The 23,780-nt window shown below is 54.3% G+C and overlaps 1 protein-coding gene across 6 annotated transcripts in view; it reads right to left on the reverse strand.

Annotated features, from left to right (window-relative positions):
- The window catches only part of CYRIB (CYFIP related Rac1 interactor B), a 131,264-nt gene extending 107,484 nt beyond the window's left edge, over window positions 1–23,780 (reverse strand). For 3 of the 6 annotated variants that reach the window (XM_037048551.1, XM_037048545.1, XM_037048550.1), the window contains exon 1: window positions 23,519–23,724. The gene's annotated coding sequence lies outside the window, so the exon portion shown is untranslated. Of the gene's footprint in view, window positions 1–6,045; window positions 6,096–23,518; window positions 23,727–23,758 lie in introns of those variants that run through there. The other 3 variants (XM_037048548.1, XM_037048554.1, XM_037048546.1) reach the window with 3 other exon arrangements.

Here is a 23,780-nt window from a genome sequence, read left to right on the forward strand (position 1 = left end):
TGCCCGAAACAAACCTGGTGGTAGGAGAATGTAGGAGACATTAAGGCTCACGGATCTGGAAAGCTAACGACTATTTATTTATTGGGTTGTGGAGCTACTACAGGGGGAAGGGAGGGGGAGGGGGGCAGGCGAAGCTGCTGCAACCACTTAGTTGTTCAAAGCCCAGGAAAGAGAGCAGCTTTTCTTCTCTTCCCCACCTCCTGCCACAGCCCATATGAGTCCTGGAGACATCACCTTGACAATGTTCTCTGGGTACGTGCATGCAGACACACGTGTGCCCTGCACGTGTGTGCACGCTCGGCCCCTTTTGCTGCCTGCCCTCTGGAGAGAATTAAGAGCCGGTGAAGAGGGGAGCCCTCACGGACTGCTGGAGAGAATGAAAAAGAGGGATGCTGCTTTAAAAAACCATTTGGCAGTTTCTCAAACAGTTAAACAGCAAACTCCACTCGACCCAGCCAATTCCACTCCTCGGTGCAGACCCAGGGGAAATGAAAACCTGCCGGCACACAGAGACTGGCACCGGGAGGCTCACAGCAGCACCACCACACTAGCCCCACACTGGAAACACCTCGATGCCTGTCCACTGGGGAGTGGAGGGACAGTGTGCGTAGCCATGCAGTGGAGTCCTACTCCAGACTAGAAAGGATCAAAGCACGGACGCCCTTGACAATGTGGATGAACCTCAAAACTGTTATGCTCAGTAACGAAAGCCAGACACAAGACACCACACATTACAGGATTCCACTTCTATGAAATGCCCCAAAGGCTAGTTTATAGACAAATTTACAGGGACAAAAAGTCGATTGGTGGTTACCTAGGGCTGAGGACAGAGAGTACCCATAAATGGACATGAAGGATCTCACCGGGGTGATGACAATATTCTAAAACTGCATTAGGGGCACGGCTGCACCACTCGGTAGAGGGGCTAAAGGTCACTGAATTGTACACTGGAAAGGAGCAGATCGCAGGATGCAAATAACACACCTTGCATTGGTTTCCTCTGGCTGCCGACAAAACGAACCACAAATGCTGCAGCTTACACAACACAAAACGTTCTCTCCCAATTCTGGAGGTCAGAAGATCCAGAGTGGGTGTTGCCAGGCTGAAACGAGAGTGCCAGGAGGCCCGCGCTCCCTGCAGAGGCTCCAGGGCTGCAGCCTGTCCCGGCTGGCGGGCCCTTCCTCCACCTCCCACGCCAGCAGGGTGGCATCTTCACCCTCATCCCTGAGTCTGACCCTCCGTTCCCATCAGCACGCCTCCGTCCCTGGCTGTGACCCTCCCCATTCCCTTCTACGAAGAGCCTTGTGGTTACAATGAGCCCACCTGGATCCTCCAGGAACTCATTCCGAGCTCAAGATCCTTAACTCAGTCACATCCGTAAGGCCCTTTCTGCCATGGAAAGGAATGTATTCACAGGTTCCAAGGATTAGGGCAAGGACGTCTTTAGCAGGCCATTCTTGTGTCTACTAGATACCTCAATCAAACTGTTAAAAAGAAAAAATAATCCCGCCCTGACTGGGGTGGCTCAGTGGGTTGGGCTTCGTCCCTCAAACCAAAAGGTCACCGGTTCCATTCCTGGTCAGGGCCCATTTCTGGGTTGGGGGCATGCAAAAGGCAACCAGTTGATGTTTCTCTCACACATCAGTGTTTCTCTCCCTCTTTTTCTCCCTCCCTTCCCCTTTCTCTAAAAACAAACAAAATCTTTTAAAATTTAAAAAAAATCGCCAGGGCAGGGTATGGCCACGACGTTAGGCGTGACCTGTCTGGAACCCCCACTGATGCAGCCCACAGGGGCCCTGCCCTGGGATGCCACATGCAGCATAAATGAATGGAAAGGTCCTCGTTTTGGCTTTAAAAGCCTAGGAGGGAATGGGACAAGAGAATGGCAAATCCTGGCAAGAAGACCAGGATAATCAGTCAAGTTCAAGACAGGAGAGGGGGTGGGGCAGAATGGGAGAAGTGCTTTCCGTTTTTACTGACTCGGCTATGTCAATTCCAAGGAAAAAGTGTCGTGCCTGCACAGCTCGAAGTCTCGCAGAGTCCTGAGATTTCCATAGCATTGATTTTAAAAGAACCCAAATTGAGTCAGTGCCCAGACGATCTCTGATGTTGGCAAGCGCCTAAATCAGTATGGGAGGAGCCACTCCGAGCCACTCCCCAGCCGGCACCAGGGCCGGGCTGGCCTCGCAGAGGTTAGGAGAGAAAGACCCCGGGATCCCTAAGCTCTAGAAGCAGCCTTGTGCCCTCCCACGGACCACTCCCTGTGGCAGCTGCTGAGGGCGCCCCTCAGCCTGGCCCTCGCCAGGTTTAGGGCCCTCCAGCCCATGGGAAAGGTGTTTTCTTCTGTCTCTTCCACGAGTCTGTGTCCTCCCTAGTGTTTAGCGCCATGTGGGCACAAAGGAGGTGTCCCGTGAACACCTGCATGTACAGGTACATGTGTATCCTGCATGTCCATGTTTTATGTACATAAGCAGGTTTTATTTGTAGCATACAGTTGGTATTCGCAGAATGCTTGTTTCCACATGCATGTACACATGTACATGGCATGTTTTATATACAGAACATGCATGTTCAGTAAATTATTGTTTCATATAGACATTGTGTGTATATGTAATTCATATACATACATATTAGTAAATGCGTAGGGGCAGAACATAGGGGTTAAAGGCAGAACAGGCTGAGGAGCTGAAATGGAACTCCAGAAGGACAAATATTACCCCTCTTTTGCTCTCCAACACTGAGCCTGAGCACGTGCCTGCTTGGCATGTAGTGCATCACAATAAACACTAGTTGACTAGATGAATGGCCAGCCTATCTTTATTCAATGAGCTTTTACTGAGCAAGTACTGAACCTAGTACCCAATCTGTGCTTTCTGGATGGTGGGAGGCACCTAATCAATGGGAGTGCAAACCACACACACACTACATACTAACCAAGCGGCAGGTTTTGAAGGGAACAGGCTGCCTAGGGAGGAGAGGGGGCTGTTCGAGAAAGACTAAAACTGACAAAGGAGGTGTCTGTCCACCTGGCAAAGACCCAGGGACATAGCATCAGACAGAGGGAACAGCCTGCGCCAAGGGCAGAACAGAAAAGCACCCCCCCCCACCCACCAACCCAGCAGCCAGGGAGGAAGGGCAAAGAGGCCACAGGGAGCTCAGAGGAAGGCAAGGGCTGGGTCCTCAGGACCTGGGGTTTTGTTTAGTTTTTAAGTGACAATAGGAAGCCTTTGAGGGCTTTAGGCTGAAGAATGGTCAGATCTGATTTCCATTTTCAAAAGATCTGGGGCATTACAAATAATGACTTGGAGGGGGTGAAAATGCTCCCCCAACCTTGCCTATGTGTCAGAGAGTGAGAAGTGACCCTACTGGCTGCTCCTGAATCATACTCAGAAAGACCCACGCAACTCAGCCATCCCTGATTCGCTCCACTTTTTGGACATTTAATGAGCACCTAGTATGCCCCAGGTGCTGTGATAAATACTGGAGACGTTGAGGGGACACAGGCCCTGTCTACCAGGAGCCTAAAATCTCGACAAGAGCAGCCAGCTTTGCACAGACTGGAAGAATTTAACCCAGACCAACTCTTCTGGTTGAAAGGGGGCAGAGATTCGGAGCTCTGCATCAACACAGTGTTCTTATTTCCGCCGGTCTTCATCAGATTGTTTATACCTTGCTTCCTTCCAAAAGAGCTTTGAGTAGTGTGCAACAACAGCAAAGGATCAATGAAGATGATACAGAAGGAAAAAACCTAACAGTGGAAACAAAGCAAATACACTGGACCTCAGGGCTGCTTATCGCAGCTGTGCTTCATCACGACTTTGGCTCTGAGCTTCCTGGAAGCCAGGGCAGAAAGGGATACTGGATAAGGAGGAAAACCTTTCCTCTGTGTGGCTGCTGCTACATTTTTAAAAAATGGGCTCTAAAAAAAGCAAAAACAGAAAATTAAAAAAAAAAAAACAGGGACGGGCAAGGAAGAGGGACCTTGGGTACAGGCGCCCCCTTGTTCATTACAGAACTCAGCATCTTCCCTTAAAAATGTGTTTCTCTTCTGGTTCTACTAGTTACCACGCTCGAAATGGGCATTTCTTGACCACCTTCTTACTTCCTCCCTCCCTGTCAACTTCACACACATTAAATTAGTCACAAGTCCTAAAAATGCCATCCCCCAACCAGTTCTCGAATCTGTTCTCTCCCCCGCAATGCCCAGCACCACTGCCTAACAACCGGCCAGCCTGTCCCAGAAACAATTGCCTGATGGGGTCCCTCCCTCCAGGCTGGCTCTGTTCCACAATGTCAGCAGAGGGATTATTCCAGAAACTGTAAATCTGGCTGCACTGCTCTTCTGCTTGCAATCCTCTCCTGAATGGACTCATTCTACCCTCTCCAAGGAGAAAATGGGCCGCAGGCCTGAACACAGCTCCCTTAGGGTGGCCCCTGGGTGGCACAAGTCAGGTGGTTCTAGTGGTCCTATTGGCTTTGTGACAGTGAGCAGTTCAAGGAGGCAGGGACTCAGGCCTCAGCCAGTCAGCACACGGGCCACAAGGACTGGCTCCTGGGCATGCACATGGCCTAAGGTGGTCCAATAAGAACTGGGGGAGAAAAGTAGATGTGAAAGCTGGAGCTGCTGCAGCCATGTTACCACTATGAGGAAGGTAGCCTGAGGCCCAAGCTCCCACAGGAGGGCAGAGCTGACAGAACAGCAAAGACGTTACCCAGGGCCCAGATCAAACCCAACCTGAAGCCTAGCCTACCCCAGCACATTTCAGTTATATGTATTCATTAACCCCCTTTCCTAGCTGAGCTGGCTTGAGTTGAGTGTCCTGTTTTCAGCATCTAGAAGTACATCTATTCACCATAATCTCAACATAAAGTATAGAGCCCTTAGTGTGTATAACAGGAATCGGCAAACTACAGCTCACAAGCTAAATCAGGTCTCCCACCTGTTTTTGTCAATAAAGTTTTATTGGAACACAGCCATGCCCACTCATTTATGGATTGTCTGTGGCTGCTCTGGCGTTGCCATAGCAGAGTAAAGCCTGCAAAGCCTAAAAAAGTTGCCACCCAGTTCTTTACAGAAAATGTTTCCTGACCCCTGCCATACAAGTCACCCACATTTTGGGATCTGTCTTCCCTTCCGGACTGAGCACATACCACCCTCTGCCTCCCCGCCTGCTGTGACACCTGTCACCAGACTGTCATTTGGCATCACTAACTCCCTGCATCCTACTAACCTCAGCTCAGATGTCGCCTCTCCTCTGTGGGTCCCCCATCAGGATCAGGAGTCCCTGTGCAAACACAGCACCTTCCCCTGACCCTACTGCCTCACCACGCTGGGCAGAACTATGCAACGTGGGCTTGTCTCCATCTCGGGACTGTAAGCCCCGACCCACCTGGATTAGGGTTCCTTCATCTGCTGTCCCCACGCTGAGCACAGTGCCTCACACACAGTCGGTGGCCCGATGTTTACTGACCAGAACTGCGGCAGACCGGCTCCGCAGGGAATGAGATCAGGTTGGGGGGTGGAGCCCCAAAGCAAGCTCGCCTGCTCACCTTTGTCACCAAGGTCCATCCTAGGGATGACAGCCGCACTCTGGCCTCGGTCACGCACGTGAGTCAGAGTTACTGACCACAGACGACAGAAGTCAGCAGTGACTGTGATGGGAAGCCCACAGAACCAACAGACAGGCTGGAGAAGCACACCGGGATAAAGGATCACGGGAGACGGAGTGGAAGGGAGTTGTGGCCAAGGCCACAGGACATTTGCTTAGGACACTCGCCATCACCAAGGGGCTTTCCACTCTGAGGACCCGTGACTGCCCCTGTGTCGCTGTGGCACTCAGCCCAGAATCTAAGCCACGTGGCCACGCTGAAGTGGTGCGCCAGCGCCCATGCAGCTGGGGGCGGGAAGAAAGAAGGTCTGGTCCACTTTGGTCTCCATATTGGGAGCCAGAGCTCTGCCTCACACACTGGGAGTTCCCCAGGAAGGTGGGTAGGATGCTGAGCACCCCAACATACAGAAAGCGCCCATGAGAGACATCCACTCACCCAACTGCAGAAGGAAGTCTGTGTAGACTCGGGAGGCCCGTCTCGCCAGAGCCGGCCCCACCGGGTGGACTCGGAGGCTCGGGGTGCGTCTGCAGAGCCTCAGAGCCAAGTGTGCACAAAGGAAGTGTTTCTCCATCCCTCACCACAGAGAGCAAGTGTCGAGCAGAATTTCAAGCCTCTGCTATTGCAAAACAACTAAAATAGCAGCGAAAGCTTGTTTCCAGAAACATTCTTCTCCCCCTACCCTGTAAAGACATTAGGCTTCAGCTGTGTTCTGGATCACTTTATTGCCACCATCTGAAGTTCATTCATTCATTCATTCTGCAAACTGTCTCAAGACCCAGATAGGCCAGGTCCTGTGCTGGGGCATTGGGGCACAGAGATGAATCTGTCACCATGCCTGACTTCCTGAAATGCAGCTGAGTTTCACTTTGGGGAGGCAACTGTAGCAGAGGGTTAGAGGTTAGCGGTGTCAATATCTGTGCTTTGGGCCTTTTTTACCATTTTCTGGGTCTCTCTCTCTCTCACACACACACAGGCACACACAGGGAGCTCTCTACCTTCTCAGTCAGCCACCAGCCCTAGGACTGTGGTCCAAAGGACGAAGGCTGCATGTCTGAATCTGGGTCCGATCAGGAAGGGCTGCTGGCTACTGAGCTAAAAAATGTCAAGCTTCGGCCGTCTGCTTCCCTGAGTGGGCCGGGACAAGCGATGGAGGCTGACACTGTCACCCACCCAGCTGTGGCCCAAGGCAGGCTCCAGCCCTGGGCCACAGCTGGTCCTCAGGAAACGGGGCAATAAAGTTCGCCGCAGGTGCTCCTGCTCCACCCTCCTCCACAAATCACAATGCCAACACCTGCCGTTTGCACCACGCTTTCTGGTTTATAAAACACATGGACATATATTCGCTCATTCGTTCACTGAACACCTGTTACGTGTGAGGCAGTTTGCTGAGAGGCAGGACTCTAATACAACACAGCCCCTGCCCTTTTGGATGCCACTTCCTCTGAGAAGCCCTCCTTGATCTCTCTGGATGGGGTGGGTTTGCTGTCCCCACCTCCCTCGTGGACCCACAGTACTTCAGGCTTCCCTGTATCACAGCGTCCTGCGTCATCACTGCCTGTCTGTTGACCGGGCTGAGATGGAGAAGGAGCTAATCTATCTCATACACCACTGTCTCCCCAGGGCCTGGTGTGCAGTGGGAGCAGAATAAAGGTCTTAAGTACGAAGGGGAACACCTGGGGAGATGGGGTGCCATCTGGAACCAAAACCAAGGGGCAGGGCAGGCGAGACTCTCAGGGCGAGAAGCTGGCATTGGCATTCCCCTCAGCATCTCGACTCTCAGAAACCTTAGGTGACTTGTCCAAGACATTCTTGCCAATAAAACTAGCTGAGCCCCTAATCCCACTCCCTTCAGAGCAATTTTGATCCCCACATGACACGCCAGCCACCTTCTGGCCCTCTCTCTCCTCAGGGCCCCAAGTGCCATCTGCCTTCCTGTGTACAACTTACTGTGGGGGGCTAATGTGATCTGTACCCTTCCCCAGGGGAACTTTTTCTGAGGTATGGTTAAGCTAGAAGCCTGTGATTAAAACAAAGAATGGGTTCCTGACAGTGGAATGTCAGTGGTTATTTATTCACCAAACCAGTATTTCCTGAGCACCTACGGTACGTTCCATTTTAGGGGCAACTAGGAGGGAACACAGGCACAACTCGCTGCCTTCTCAGGTCTGATCTGGAAACAGTGTTACGGCAAGGTAGTGTCCCTTTGGTGGGCGGGTGGATGGATAAATGAACCACAGAAAAGGTGGTATCCCTGTGGTGAGTGAGTGAATGAATGAGTGAGCGAAGGGACGAGTGAATAAATGAATGAACGCATAAACAAAATGCAGGTGAAGTCACGTGCTCTGTTGCAGGTAACGTCAAGACATGACTTCCTCTGACTCAAGACACATGGCCTGTTGGGAGGGGGTAAGATCGTCTGGTTCCTCACCCCCCCGGGGTCACTCTGATAGCTCTTCGGGGATACCTGCCTTCGCTTCTCCTTTCAACATCCACGGTGCACGAGAAATAGAGGGACTGAGCCCCCTTTTCTGGCTGTTGCTGGCTGCCTCGTTAACGACAAGGATTTGTGTTTACTCAGCGTCTATAAACACAGACCCCAAAAAGTGTTTAAGAGAAAGCAGATGAAATGTGGGTAAGGACCGGCTCATAAAACCAGGGGGAAATGCTGGGAGTTTTCGACCATGACTGTGATTAAACAATCGTGCAGAGAGCCAAGCACAGGAATGCGTGCGGGGCCTGGGTTTCCAGGGCACAGTGTAAACCGTAACTTCCTGCGGAATTAATTGGTCCCGGGGGAGAGATCGTGCTCCGTTCCTCTGGACCGTGCAGCTGATGCGGTTTTTCCCTCCTTGCTCCTGCCACTCGCTCGGCATGGAGCCCGTCGAGGCTGCATTTGAAAGGTCCGTGGGCTTGCGGGTTAGCTGGGCACGGCCTTCGGAGGAAGAGCGCAGGCCCGAATGCGGAGCAGCCCCTGGGGAAATGTCAGAAGCTGGGGCTGCCCCCTTCTAGAACATTCACTGGCATCCCACCTTGCAGGGCCTTGGTCTCCTCATCTGGCCACTGCACTAATCACCGGCCAAGGTCCTCTCCAATGACAGCTTCCCACAAACCACGTTCTTCCTCGGTCCAGGCAGGAACCTGGGGTGTAGAGAAGTACCTCTCTTTTGAAATATGGGCGAGAGTCTGGCCTGAATCTGACTATGAGTGGCAAAGACAATGAGGAGCCCCAAGGGACCCCCAGGAAGCCCCAGGAAGAGAATGACTTCCCAGAGATCAAAGGGAAAAGGAGGGGCGAGGCCCAGGGCCAGCCCTAATGAAACCCTAATGAACAAGTTTCCACAATTACAGACAACAATGGGAGGGTAGGCAGTGAGGCCCACAAAACAGTCAATGTCTTTGATTAAGTGCTGATGAAATTCCCCATCACTGCTTTAATCTGGCTCCCCTGGGGAGTTTCATTGGCTTCGCAAGACATTTCCAAAGAAACCCATCCTGAATATACATGATCCCCTAAGCCGCACCACAAGAGGGTTGGCCCTCCCGCCTCTTCCCCACCTCCCTCTGCAGCAGGCAGCAGGTTCCCAGATGAGTCTTTAACGTCGGACAATGGCGGCAACCTGGGCTCTCTTCCGAAAAGACGCTCCGTCTCACCAGCGGGGGCACTCTGCCCGTCCCGCTCCTTTATCAGGCAGGGGCTCCGCGGACCAAGGGCTTTCTGCTCCCGAGGCTGAAGCCAGTCTCCTTGGGCTGGGACCAGTCTCACAGTGCTGAGGCCCCCAGAAAGATCAAAGAGCTCCCTAGAAACCGACTGGGTTTTAATACCAGCGTGGAGTCTGGCCTGGGTCTACTCAGGGCTGACCTAGATTCTGAACCCTTCCAAGTATAAATGATCAAGGGCAAAAGACACCAAAGGACTGTTCCAAAGCTGAACTGATCTGCCTTCTCACACCTTCTAAGTTCCTTGAATGCTGGCCTCCCCGCCCCCTTTTTTTGCACACGCTGTTCTCTGCGTCTAAAATGCTGTTCCCAGCACTGGCCTTCAAATTCAGTTGTAACTGTCACCTTCTCTATAAAGCCTTCCCCCAGCCCCTCCAGGCAGAGTTCCGTTCAACATGTCCTGAGTGCATGAGCCCAGTGCATGAGCCCTGGGCTTGGCCAGATGTGCAGAGGAGAAGCATCCACATCCCGTGGAAGACCCTCCGGCCTGGTGTCTCCAAATAACCTCTTGCTCGCAACTCTATTTTTTTAAGTTTTACTGTGCCAGACGTAAAATGTACAAAAAGTATATAAAGAATAACACAGCCACCTCTTGCACTCACCACCCAGGTTAAGGAGTGAAACACAGCGAATACCCCACCTAGTCCTATCCCTCTCCCCGATTCCCCGGAGGTAATAAGCACCACCCTGGATCTGGCGCTCATCGCTGCCCTGCATTTCTTCGTGTTTTGACGACATCTGATGGCACGCCCATAAGGAAAGCACATCACTGGCTTGCAAACATTAAAGCTGTCATAACCTGAACACTTTGTGGGTTATACGATGGTTGGTGTTCATGTCCATTGCCTCCACAGGGCATGCCCCCCTGTGAGCAGGACCACTTCCTGCAGACCTCTGTCAGGTGGGCACCCACCCCAAACCTTGGCACACAGTTCATGCTTACTGCATACTTGCAGAAAATAGGGGAGAGAACATGCGGGGCAGGGTTTCAGCCCCCTGGGCCCAAGAGAGGAGTGGGGAGAGGGGTGCAGAAGGCTTCCTTGATGGGGCCTACCTGTAGCACAGCCTTCTGAAGGCCCCCTACTCCCAGAGTGTGAAGGTGCACAGGACCCAGGTGAGACCCCGCCCAGAGCTGAGCTGGCTGAAGGGAAGGGCATCAGGCACCACTGACTCTGAAGAACAGAAAGTACAGGATGTACCCGGCTCACAGGAGGGGTTCTGGACATGTTTGGTGAATGAATAACCACCTCTACCGATAAGAACGTGGACAGGCTGGAACTAGAAAGTGCAGCTGGTCCAGAGGAGACCCAGTGTGGGGACCGTCTAACAGAAAGTGAAAGTCCTGTCTCACCAGGGGCCAGTCTTCTTTCCTTCAGCCCCAGCCCCCACAGCAGAAGCTCCTAAATAAGAAACCCAAGAGGCTTCCAGGGTCTTTGGGGGAAACCCAGTGAGTTCCATACAAATAAGCAGGGTGGGGAGAGGGGGAGGGAGAAAGGACAGGGGACAGTTTATGTGGCCCCCCAGGAGAGCAGGCGCATTCAGACAGCAGAGAATAAAGGAGGGGATGGGGCCTCAGGAAATGCTCTTTTCTCGAATTAGCCTGTGTCTCAGCCTCAACAGCATCTGCCTGCCAGGTGGAGGTTAAAAAGAGCCGGTGCTAAGCAGATAAGCCCCAGCTCTGGCCCTGACCAGCTGTGCAGCCTTGGGCAAATCACTCAACCTCTCTGGGCTTCCAATTTCCCGAAGAAGTATCCACTCCTTCTACACATTCTGGGAGCAAGGCCACTGTGAGCCTGACCTGTGGACCTACCACAAAAGCAGCCCCTGGGGCTGGGGGATGTTTCCTGGGCTGAGGCCAGGGGACATACACACAGCAGTCTACAGATGTCAAGTGTGGTTCCTAGACTTTGCTTTCTATCATATAAGCCCCTTAATGGCTTTTTTTCTTTCTCTTCTTTTTAAGATTCAAGACACAGGGCTTGGTCAGTGCTAAGTAAAATGGAGAGCCAGGAAGCTCACCTTTAATTCAGCGCTGACCAGGATCAGCTCAGCTCAAACCTGCCAAAACGCTTTCTTCCCGCACCTCTATTCATAGATGGCTGTTCCTAGAGTTCGTTCTCAATTATTCACTCCCACGGAGGCATTGTTTCAGACTCTGAGAAAGGCCTGGGGGAGGGAGACAGACAGGCAGGCAGGCAGGGAGGGAGGGAGGCAGGGAGGGATGGTGGAGGGGTGGGGAAGAAAGGGGGCACCTGAGAAAAAAGTAGACCTAAAAAAGACATCCCTGGGCCCTCAGGGTGTGGTCACGGGGAGACAGCTGACATATTAATCACCCTCTCACACACCCAACCTCATCCTCTTCTCGCCTGAGGAAGGGAGTCTCAGGGAAGTGAAGCGACTTCCTCAGAGCAAATGGCAGAGCTGGTTACACACTGCAGGAGCACCGCGGTGGGCTCCTGCAGCCCTGGGAGCAGATGACACCCACACCTGCAGGTAATTAAAACCCCAGCGTCTCCTTTTACCAGCCCTGCTGAACTCCCCAAGGGCCGCCAGCAAGGATCTGCTGAGCTGACTGGGTCTCCCGCAAGGCGGTGGTGCGGAGGAGGATTCAGTGACAGGCTGCATGCCATGGGAAATCTCTCCCATCAGCAGCTTTTTCACGTTGTGTTCTGGTCCTTTCGTTTTCTTGCTCTGGCCCTCAAAATGACGAGGTTGGGGACGGGGCATGACTGAGCAGGGTCAGCCCAGGGTGCCGCTGGGCAAGGAGCTGGAGCACCAACCCTCCCTTCATCAGCCAGAACCCAGGACTGTCTGATTTACAAGTCGGTCCTCTGGAAAGTGCTCAGGAGCACGCAGCCCAGACACCGGGCGGGAGGACAGGGAGGGAGGGAACGGGGAGGAAGGGGCAGCTTCTGGACACTCCATAAACGCCTATTTGAGATGCTAAAAGTGTGTTCCTCTTTCGGATCTAATCATAGAAACACATATATACACATGCACAAATTACAGATCTTGGCATCCGAAATTGTTTAAAATGTAGCAGCTTCAATTGCCACTCAAGGCAGAAAATGAATTCATGCCCCTACTCACCAAAGGTATATCTGGCACCTACGGACGCAGCCCCTTGCAGGCCTTTGTGCCTTCCTTAAAACACAGCTGAGGAGGTCTGAATCAGAACCTCCCCGACACGCAGGAGAAGATGACAAGTGAGCTGCGTAGCAGCAGAGAGCTCGACAGAAAGTGACACTTTAAACACCGCAACGGCGGTCTGGAAATCGGCACTCCCTTCAGTGGTTAGAGGTCGGCCGCCCACCCAGATGCCCTCTCTGCATGCCCTTCTCTCCCTCCCGTGTCCCACCCCGGAGCACAGAGGCTTTTGGAAAGGGGTGACACTCCTCCACATGGGGTCAAGTGTACTCCTCTCTCTGAGTGTGCAGGAGAGGGGAGAGCCAAGTGCTGTGGACACAAGCTTGCCTGTCTTCCACTGGGACCAGGAGAGCAGCTTCCCCGTGGAACCGGAAGTTTGCCTCTGCTGGGACACTGACCTAAACGATGCCACCCAAGCAGAGGACGCTCTGCTACGGCTGCCGGTCAGCAGCTGTCATTCGTCCTATCTTCCCTGAAAATAATGTCCATGCAGCTAGAAAAGAGTTGCAGGTATCATGGTCTCTTTAGGTGCCCTTCACCTGGCCAGCTGCTAACTTGGAGGGAGTGCTCTCGGCTAGGAAAGTCACGTGACCTCTCTGGACCCCAGGTTACCGCATTTATCACATGGTGACAATTTCTTCCCACAGGCATAGGAGGTCTGACTCCTGGAAGCTATTCTATTATAAGAATTGCTGGCTATCGTGTGCGCCCCGACCAGGGGCCAAACCTACAACCCCGGCATGTGCCCTGACCAGGAATCGAACCCTCGACCTTCTGTTTTGTGGGAGACATTTTAACCTCGGGAATGTCTGGGCTGGAGTTGTAGTAAGTCTGGTCTGTTTTGTTGCATACCATTTACGAAGTGGTCCAAACTTTGGTTTGGTTCTTTCCCCGGAAACAGTAGAGCTCCAGGTTTCTTAGGAGAGAAGAGAGATGAGGAGAGAAGATGGGAGGAAAGGTAACAGAACCACATCACAGAAAACGTGCCAAACAGAGAAAGTCATCGCTTTTGGAACTCCATACCACGACCTCTGACACGGTTGCGGTCTGTGTTTCCTTCCAGGTTTTTTTCCTATAAACGACTGCTTTTCTCAGTTGCCTCCCAGCCTCCTGGGCTCTCCCACTGAGTGACTGCTGTATAACCGATTCGAGGATGTGGGTGCTGTCAGACACTCTGGTTATTTTCCCTTTCTTTTGTTACTGTAAAAAGAACCAAGCTGAAGATCTTGTTTTCTATTGTTTCCTTAGGGAAGCGTCCCAGAAATGGGTTCGCTGGCTCAACAGTCTCTTCGGGGCTCACCCTGCCTGGTGTGGCTCAGTGGGTTGAGTGCCAGCCTGTGAACCCAAAGACTGCTGGTTCAAATCCCTGTCAGGGCACAAGCCTGGGTTGCAGGCCGGGTCCCGGGTGGGGGTGTGCTTGTATATCGTTTCTTTCCCTCTTTCTCCCTCCCTTTCCCTCTCTCTAAAAATAAATTAAAATCTTAAAAAAAAACCTCAAAACAAGTATCTTTTGGGCTCTTGACATAAATTGTTCCAGGTGCCCAGAAGGGCCTTTGGAGGACCCCACTAGCTACCAACAAAAAGATGCAGGTGCCTTCGGTTCATGGGGTGACACCTTTCACAGGCCTCACAGGCCAGGGACAAGGGCTCCTGCTGGGCTCTCTCTGACGAGAGCGCCTGTGGAACATTCCAGACTCTGCACACCAGCACAGTCAAGTCTCCCCTGCCGAGTGGCAGCCCGATGCCACACAGGGAGCCAGCCCCACGCTGGACTCCGGGGCGTCCCCGCTCCCGCCCCCACAGCTATTTCAAGGGATCAGGAGCAAAAGATCGGGTTTCCTTTCTTTCGGTTTTAAGTGTCCAAGGTCTTGAGACAAAGATCAGTTTATCTGGAGAGAGGCATTTTCCAACCACACTCCGGGTCACGATCATGGCGGCCAGGGGGGGCGGGGGGGCTGGGGAAAGGGCATTCAGGGCCACTCCAGAGGTGGGACCTTGTTTATTCCTCATTTACGGCGGCCAGTGTCAAGCCAGAATATGCAAATGCCATCTTTCTACACTTCCCCTGCGTTTCACCATCGAAACTTTGAGAAACACTGCTTGGGAAAGGGAAGGTTCCACTTGAGGCAGGGCCCCAGGGAGGCGGGGTCCCCCCCAGGCTGTGATCCCCCCAGGGGCCCAGGCACCCCTTCTGGACCGACCCCAGGAAAGGGCATTCCACCACAGGAGCAAGGACAGTCAGAATGGTCCTAAGCAAATCTGGAAGTTGTGACCAAAGAGTCTGACCTCACTAGGCAGAGAGAAGCTGTGTCCTTCCTGTGCACTGGGTCTCTCTGACAAGACAGCTGGTGCACACACACACACACACCACACACGATCCTCTCCAACATCCATCACACTCAAGTAGCAAAGACCCAGGAATAACTACACACACACGTGACACACCTGGCCCAGCACTGAGGCAGGACGACCGGCTACACACCCTGAACGTGTCCCGGAGTCGTCCCAACACACAAGGGAACAGCAGGGCCACTGGCTGAATTCAGCACTTCAACAATCCTCAAAGGGCCTAACGCCTTTTTTTAACTTAAAAAAGAAAAAACACAACCTTGACTAAAGGGACAAATGTATTTGTCGGTTGTACCCATCTTACTTGCTCCACGTGGGGTGTACTGCACTTTGCTGCAGATCATGCTGTCCAAGCCGCACTTTGACACGGGCACACAGCCGTCTCTGTGCAAACACTCCTCAAGGGCAAGCTCATGGGCAAGCCCAGGCACTGTCCAGAGTTCCTTTCCCAACATCTGTCTGCCGCACTGACTCCCTGACCCCACAGTGCGATGTGCAAGGCTCCTCCTCCTTTGGTGCTTTTGGGTCTTGAGGAACGTGACCACCTCCTAGGCACTGGCAGAAAATCGGTCTTGGATCAGAACAGGAAACCAGGCCTCCCAGGCTCGTGAGCTCCAGGCCGGAGCCCTGGACCTCCCAACCCGCCTCCCGGGAGAGGCTGTGTGGTCACAGGAGTGGCCCTCCTCCCCCTCAGCAGGGCTTCCCCCTCCCTGGCCTGGTCCCTCCTTCTTTCAGCAAGTGAACCTGTGGGACTCTGGCAACTCACTTCACCTCCCCGGGCCCCCACTGGCTGGCTGGACAGGTTCCCACCTGGGATGAGAATCAACTTCCCGAGTGGGATTCCTAGAGGAGGCTGCCCTGTGCTGAGATGCAGACATCCCAGCACTTAGGACGGGTGGTCCCCAGGTCAGCGCCCTCCAGCTGGGAGATGCTGCCCCTCTGACCACTCATCCAGACCACGCCTTACAAATTCCCTTTCCTGTGTGGGCCATGGGTGAAGAAGGCCGGGAAGGACGGGACTGGGCGATCCTCAGTGTCCCGTCCATCTTAGACCCACCGCCTGGAGTTAGAAAGAGACCAGCAGGGACAGCCACCCCTGGTGGCTTCTCTAGATGGGCTACTCTCACTCGAGAGCCCTGGCTCCAAGTGTGGGTTTCTGACCCTCCCGCCCACTCTGGGGTCAGGGGACAGGAAGACTAGGGGGGCGCATGTATGGAATGTTCTGGCAAGTTCAGATACTGCAAATGGGTGGAGTGCCGATAGCGAGGTCTCGATGCTGCATCTAACTTATTCTCTGAAGTCTACGATGACCCTTACCTAAGCCCAGGGATTTTCCTTTCAAAGCCGATCCCCCTAAAGCTTGAGCCCCCAGCACCCGCTCTCCCCCACACCTTGCCCCTGTGAGGGTGCAGAGGGCTCCACGTGTCCCGACACCAAACGCGTCGGGGCACATTAATAGCATGTGTCACTTTCATACTGAATCTACCCAAAAGCTTACCATTGAAATGAGTCCAAGTAATCTACTTGCAAGAATAACTTACAAAATCTGAATTTCCCTGGCGGGCAAGTTCACAGAAAAGGGCTGGCGACGCTGGTGGCCGAGAGGCCCACCCCGAAAACCACACCCTCTTCTCACAGTATCCGGCTGTGCCGGCACCAGCTCTTTCTTTGGTAGCCGATTTTCTTGGGTGACTTTTTGAGTGAAGTCTGAGGTTCACGAGTGGGTGGCTGCTGAGGCTGGTGTGGCACATTTGAGTGCCAGGTCTGCTTGGTATTGGCCTCTACGTTTTCTCCGCTTCCTCCTCTGTGAGACAGGGGTGATGGTAGCGGCCTCACAGAGGGACTGCGAAGGTAAGAAGTAAGACACAGGGTGCATATTGTCCATGCTCACTTAGGGGAAGCTGCCACACTTTCGAGGGAGGCCCACAAAAATGCCCTGAGCACCCACAACCTGACGGTCACGGGAGCTGAGTTATCCTCAGGCTGTGTCTGGGCTGAAACCGCCTGTGCAAAGGCTCGGCCTCGCAGCCTCACGCCCGGTTCCTGCCCTGCCTTCACTGACCAGCCACTCTGTCCTCTCTGGGGTCCAGTGACTCTCCCTGCTGTCTCCACGCCTGGTCAGAGGACGTTTCCAGGTCCTGAGTGACAAGAAAGGGCTCTGCAGGGCTGGGCGGGGTTAACCCAAGGAAACAAACCCAGAACTCCTCCCTCCTCTCTGCTGCTCAGGGACTCGGGTTGGGTAGCAGGAGGACTCTCTCTATGCCCTACAGGGCCTAGCACAGAGCAGGCACTCAACCCACCACTGCTCATTAGCAGGACGGACCTGATTCCTCCAGAAGGAGCCGAACCCCTGGCAGCCTCAAAGGCGTGTTCAGACCTGACGGTAGAACGCTCCACTGTCTTCCTCCGCAGGGCTCTTTGATCTGCACGGGCCCCTCTCTGGTGCCTCCGCAGCTCAGAGCGGCGGGCGAACCCAAGCTCAGGGGCAGAGCAGACATTTTAGGATGTTATTGCCTGAGTTTCACTTCCACAGTGCCTTCTGAATTCTACTTCAACTCTGGTTTTGAGCAAAGCTGGGGCCAATGCACAGACCTCCCTTCCTCCACGGGCTCCCCTCCCGAGTCCCAGACCCGAGGCTGCATGGAGAGGGGACTGGAATTACTGAGCGCCTGTTAGAGGCCAGGCTCCAAGCCAGGCACATTTTCTGAGTTAAGAGCCGCAACAAGCTACAAAACAGGCACCAAGATGCAGATTGCAAAAGACCCCACAGTTGGGGAGACAGAGGTGAACAGAGGCACACCTGACCCCAAGATCCACCGTTCTTCACCCCACCACTGCCCCCTTTCAAAGGAGAGCCCCAGAGGGGCCAGTCACAGGGTTTGGTTTTGCTAAAAGCCCCCCTCCGCTGTTTGAAAGAAGTAGAGCCCTGGCGGTGGAAACGAGCACTGGGCCACCAGTTCTCACCCCCCTGTGACTGCAGCTTGGGGGAGGGGGTGTATCTTGGGAGAGTTTCTGCCAGGAGCTTTTATACCTATCACCTCACCCAGTCCTCCAATGAGATGAGCCCAGCTCCACCTGTGACAGTTCTGGCTCAACAAGGTGCCGTGATTTGCCCAAGGTCACTCTGCCATGGAGGGGTCGGCCCAGGGTCTGTCACCCCCTCGGGGGAACAGCATTTGCTAACTGAGCATTGGATTTAAATTCCAAAAGAGCACTCTCTGAAGACCCTCTGGGCAGACGCATGAAGGGTAGTTGAGCTTTCTCCCTCTTGCTTCCCCAGCCTCTGCCCAGCCTCACCCCCTCCACACAACTGCACCTCACTGTCCTCCTTGCCCCTTCTCATCTGAGGACACTGATGGGGCAAGGAGGACATCGGTCTCTGACATGGTGGGTGATCCCAAAGCTCTCTCCTATCCTGTGCTGGGCCTTCTTTTTCCCCCGTGGAGGTTAAGGGCTTAGTCCCCTGCCAAAGGAAGGTTGTGGGCAGAAGTACCTTTGGAGCTGGGAAAGGATGTCCGGTCCCAGCGCCTCCTTGGCCTCAGAGCCTCGCACTAAGGAGGGCCCACAGCACTCCCAGGCAGACTCTGTGGAGCCTTGTGAAAGGCCTGGCCTGGGAGCCAGGACACCTCTTGGGCATGATGTGTCTCGCTCGGAGTCCCAGTTCCCTCCTCTGTTAGATTAAAACTACTGGACACCTACCACCTGAAACCGGGAGCGTGAATGAGGTTCCCACTCAGCCCTTCCAGACCACAGTCCCGGGTGAGGCCCACGTCACATCCCCTTCTTCCCTCCCAGCTCCACAGCCACCTCAGTCTCCCAGAGTTCTCCGAGGGGCTCAGCCTGCGGCGCTGGCAGGTAGGGGCGGCTCTCCTCCCTGTGCCCCTCTGCTCCCACCGCCGCCTGCGTAGGCCTCCATCTCCTCATCAGCCGCCTCCTCCGCTGACTGGGTGGCCAGCTGCCTCAGGAATCTCCAGGGCCCTATTCAGATTTGCATCCTCTAGATCAGTGGGGTCCCAAATGAATGAGAGGAGTAGGGACATCCGACCTCTCCCCACTCAAATCGTGGTCCACACACCAGAGCGTGGAAGGAATGCAAAGTCCATCACATGGAAAAGTGTTGGATGTGTGAGATCTCAGCCCACCCCAGGCCTCTGACGCAGAGTCTGCAAGGGGACCCCCAGGAGACGCGGGGGCACACTCCAGTTTGGGAAGCACTGCTCCAAACACCCCTCCCAGCTCTGCTGCCTCCCTACCCCACACTCCTCACTTTGACCACCAAAAAGCCTCCCACGGGTGGGCCTTCGCAGGACTCAGGAAAACACAGCACATCGTTAACCAAAGGACATCTGTCTCAGGAACCTTCTAGAAGCCTGCCATTGATCCTCACCAGCAGGATCAGAAATGTGCAGCCCCCAGGGTGATGCCTGGCATGTGCTACCCAGTGGCCCCTGAGTCTGAAGGAAGCCCAGACGGCTTTCGAAAACGTTGGTTTATAACCAGCATTGGTTTCCACCCTGGGTTCTGTGGATTTGGCTGCCCTCACCCTCCCACCCACCGGCCCCCACGCACGGGTGGCAGTGCAGCTGCCAACCTCCGACAGCAGAGACAAACAGACCGGAGGCCCACCTGCCCCTCGCGGGCCCCTCGTCCCTGCTCCGAACCACCCCTCCCTTGTCCTCCGTTCCCAACAGCCGCTCAACGGGGGAAGGAGAGGAGCCCTTCCAAAACACGTTTCCGGCTTTTTAATAAACCCTGCAATTCCTCTAATGGTTTCAGATGATCTTAAATATTTATAAAAATCACTCTCAGCAACACTTCATTAAACAAATCTCCTCGCCAACTTCGATTATTTATATATTTATGAACATAATGTCTCCTTTCCTTGGAGCAGATGGCAGCTAGTAAGTCTTTGAAAAGGAGAAAAAAATCAGTGGGAGAGCATGTAAACTCCAGGGTTGCCCACTTCACTCTTCTTGACCAGCTCTGGTACAATGACCTTGCCATTCCAGGAAGTGCCTGCCCGCCCTGCAACCAACCAACAATGGACTTGGGAAAATGGAGGCTTGAACTTGAATCTAGAAAGAAGCTGCCAGCCAAGAGCTCGACTCCCAGAGGAAACCGGAGCCCTGTTAGTGGAGGGACAGGGGGATGCGGCTAGAATAGGAACAGAAAGAGCCCAGAGGGTAGGAGAAAAGTCCCTGACCAGCACCTACTGTGTGCCATGCACTGTGCTGGGAAGATCTCCATACAACCTCTGGGTTCATCCTCACAACACCCTTGCTCATAGACGTCTGAAAGACTCCTCATCTGAAAGATGAAGAAGACCCCAAGAGACAGTATCTTGCCCAAGGTCACAGAGCTAGTCAGCAGCACAGCCAGGATGGGGACCCGGGCAGTCTGGCCCCCGAACCCATATGCACGCTGCCTCCAGAAACAGAAATAGAGGAAACTATAACCGCCCTTACCCTCCACAACAAAACTGCTTTTCCTCCAACCAGCTGAGGCCAAGTCACCCCTTCCTTTTAAGACAGGCACACTTAACTGCCCGAGTTCTCCTGAAGTGACAGAAATGTGGTGCACAGGAGAGCCTGGGGGAGTCAAGTCTCAGCCAGAAGGAGTCGCTGTGAAGGTTATGGGACTAGATGGAGTGAGTGTCACAGACAAGGGAACAGCTGACTTGATACAAGAGAGGAAAACAGACCCTTTGCCCTCAGAAAAGGATGAAAAACAGGACCACGGGGATTCCTTCTTCATCAGGCCTTTACCCCATGTCCCCAACACGGAAAGAGAAGAAGAAACCGGCCCTCCCCCTCCCCACTCAATTCACTTCTCCTAAGAGGCTACCATTCAGGTTTACAGAGAGAGGAGGCTCTGGCCTTTGAGCTGCTTGTACTCACTCTATCCCAGCGAGCAAAACAACCCCATGATCCACTGTCCCATTTTACAGGCGAGAACACTAAGGCTCCAGCAGTGGAGAAACTCAAGGACATGCCCACTGCAATCAAGGGAAAGGGGGGCAGGACGGTGGGTCTCATCCTGTTTCTAGAAAGCCTATAAGACACGTGTGGGGTGAGGTGGGGTATATTTTGCCTGTTTATAGCTGAGGAAAAAAGGGTTACGAACAGCTGATGACCTCTCTGGTTTCCTGGACAGCCTTAAAATCTAAGTGTAACAATTTTAAAGATGGTTTTGCTGAAGATAGCCAAGTCCCAGACTGAGAGGCCACAGGACGGTGGTTTCTTTAATCAGGGAGACGATGCTAATGCTGAACGTGAGGCCGCCCCCTCCTGGCTCTGGCAATCCTCAAAGGTCCCTCCTGTCACGATCCCTGGATCCTGAGGTGGCAGTGACTGGGATTGCACAATGGGGAATCTAGACCCACTTGGGAGGAACTGCCAGAGAACAATGTCAAGGTCACCTACAGGCCAGTGCACTGAGGCTGACCTTGAGTTGGAGACAGAATGTACCTCCACAGAGAGCAATAGGGAAACCCTCACTCTTTTGTCCATTCTGTCAAAAAACATACACTGCACGTCCAGCATATGCCAGACAGCCTGTGTTCCCAGGTGCCAGGGGAACACAAAGGCCACTCTGAGGGGTGGCCTTCCCCTCTTGCAGGGGTGAAGTCTGCAGCAAGGAGCCTCGGGGGGGGGCCCTGAATCTGCCACTCACTGGAGTCAAATCCTGCACTCTAAGTCTCGAAGAATGAGAATAAGATCACTACCCTCAGGTAACCGCGGTCACTCCACATCTTCAGGGTGCACCTGCCCCAGCTCACGCTGCAGCTGGCCTGGCGGAGGGGCGCCTGCTGTTGCCTCTTAAGATGCCAGTAGCACTCAGGCCCCTCTCCTACCTCCAGAGGGGAAAAAACAAGGCCGTGGGACCTAAAGGGGTGCACAGAAGCCTCTGGAAGCCGAGACAGAATGAGAAAGAATGGCTGTCAGAGAAAGCAAAATTACTCGAAAATCTCCCAAAGTGAAGTGCAGAGAGGCATAGTAGGCCTTTACGTGAAGGCCACTTCCAAGGATGCCGGTGTTGTGAAGGCACCCTAGCCTCCTGCAGCTCACACACTCTAACCCCCCCCCCACACACACACACACACACGCTGAAAGTCTAGTGAGGATGTAGACAATGTGAATCACAACCTGGCTCCCCACGAAGAACACCCAGGCCAGCTGACCACTTCTGCGTGCCCCACCAAGGGAGAACACCCACCTCGCCCCAGCTTCCTCCACATTTACAGGAGCCCTGGGCCTGGGAAACCAGCCCGGCTGTCAGCCCTGGCCGCCTGCCACTCGGGCCGTCCGTCATCTGGCCGTGGCAATCAAAACAGTGCTTCCTTGTCACTTTCACAGAATGCAATCTTCCAAGAATGGGGGAGAAGATCTAAGGCAGAGTTGAAGCGCCTTTTCACAGGGAGTCAATATTTTCACATGGTAATCCTCCCTGCTCAGGAGGGGTGATTAATTACATAGCTTCCAGGTGGCAAGATGTGGTTCTCTGGGGATTGTGGGACAGAGCCGACAGGGCAAGGAAGCAAAAACCGTGGAACCACACCCACTCACCTCCCAAAATTCACATCCACTTACTCATTTCCCAAAGATCTACAGAGAACCTTCCCTGTGCCCCAGGCACCCCTTCGAGGTGGTGGGGAGACAGAAACTAAAGGTGGCTGACAATGACACCTTCCATTACTGTGCCCCCCCAATTTCCCCCAGCCACCCCCCACCCAGGCCAGGAATCCAAGATCACTTTTCTCTAGGGTCAACTCCAAGCAGCCCACTTTATAGACAGGCGCCTAAAACTCAGAGAGGGTAAGCCCCTTGCCCAAGGTCACACAGCTTGTCAGTGGCAGGACCAGGAATTAAACCCTAGGTGCAAAGTCTACCTGACACTCCCCAGCCAGGCCTCCTTCCCGCTCAACCCCTCCTCCACCGGCTCCATTTCTTGCGATTGGGTGGGTTCCCCCAAGCAAGGGAAGTCCTTGGTTCCTCTTTCCTCCCACCCCCAACACAGGACACACAGGTTGGACACCCAGGGTGTGTGTGTGCGTGCACAGCCCCAGGAGAGCCCTGCAGGATGCAAGGGCATCCACCGTTAACACTGAACTTCCATTTGAAAATAAAGATGATGAAAAGATAAATGGCAAAGAGGAAGTGCTCCTTGAACATAGGCGGGTATTTACCCCAGGAGGAAGTCTTGAGGCCAATGGAGATTTTGTTCACCCCCTCTAGTTCCTCAATTCTAAGCAACTGGCCTTGCAAGCCCCCAGTGGAAGTTTGCTGGGGGGGCTGACTTACGTCCGGGGCCAGACCCTGCGCCCTCACCTGGCGTGCAGAGGGAGTCCGAGGGGAGGTGGGAGAACCGTCACCCGGAGCCCCCCCTCCCTCCCGGTGCGGGACGCCGCTGCGCGCTCCCCGCAGCTGGGTGGACCCGGCGGCGGCGGTCCCCGGGCGTGCGCCCCTCGCGTCCTCCCGCCCCAGCCCAGCCCAGCCCAGGAGCATCCTCCGGGTGCCCCCTGCGGCGCCCCCTCTCCAATTCATTGGCACCCGACGCGGCCCGGCTCGCACCCCCACCTCTCCCCGCACCCATCACTCCCGCGCCCCGCACCCCGCGTCCTCGCGGATGCCAATCGGCCCCAAGGGCGCGCGCGGGAGGCCCGGGCGGCCGCGCAGGCGGAGCCCGCAGCACGTACCTGGCGGCCGGGCGAGCGGAGACCGGAGCGCGGCCGCGGGCGCTGGGGCGCAGGAGCCTGGGCTTCGGGTGCCGCCGCCGCCGTCGTTTCCGGGTTGGCGGGTCTCACGTCACCGCCGCAGGTTTGCGAGCGGCCCCGCCGCGGCGGCAGCAGCCCCAGCAGCGGCCCGGGCGAGTGCCAGGCGAGAAATCACTATAAAAGGAAGAGACGCCGAGAGGAGGAAGAGGAAACGCTGTTTACCTTCGCGAAGCCGAGCCGCGGG

This window comes from Sturnira hondurensis, unplaced genomic scaffold (genome assembly GCF_014824575.4).
Source record: "Sturnira hondurensis isolate 20B ecotype Veracruz unplaced genomic scaffold, ASM1482457v3 Scaffold0006413, whole genome shotgun sequence".
Lineage (NCBI taxonomy): Eukaryota > Metazoa > Chordata > Mammalia > Chiroptera > Phyllostomidae > Sturnira > Sturnira hondurensis.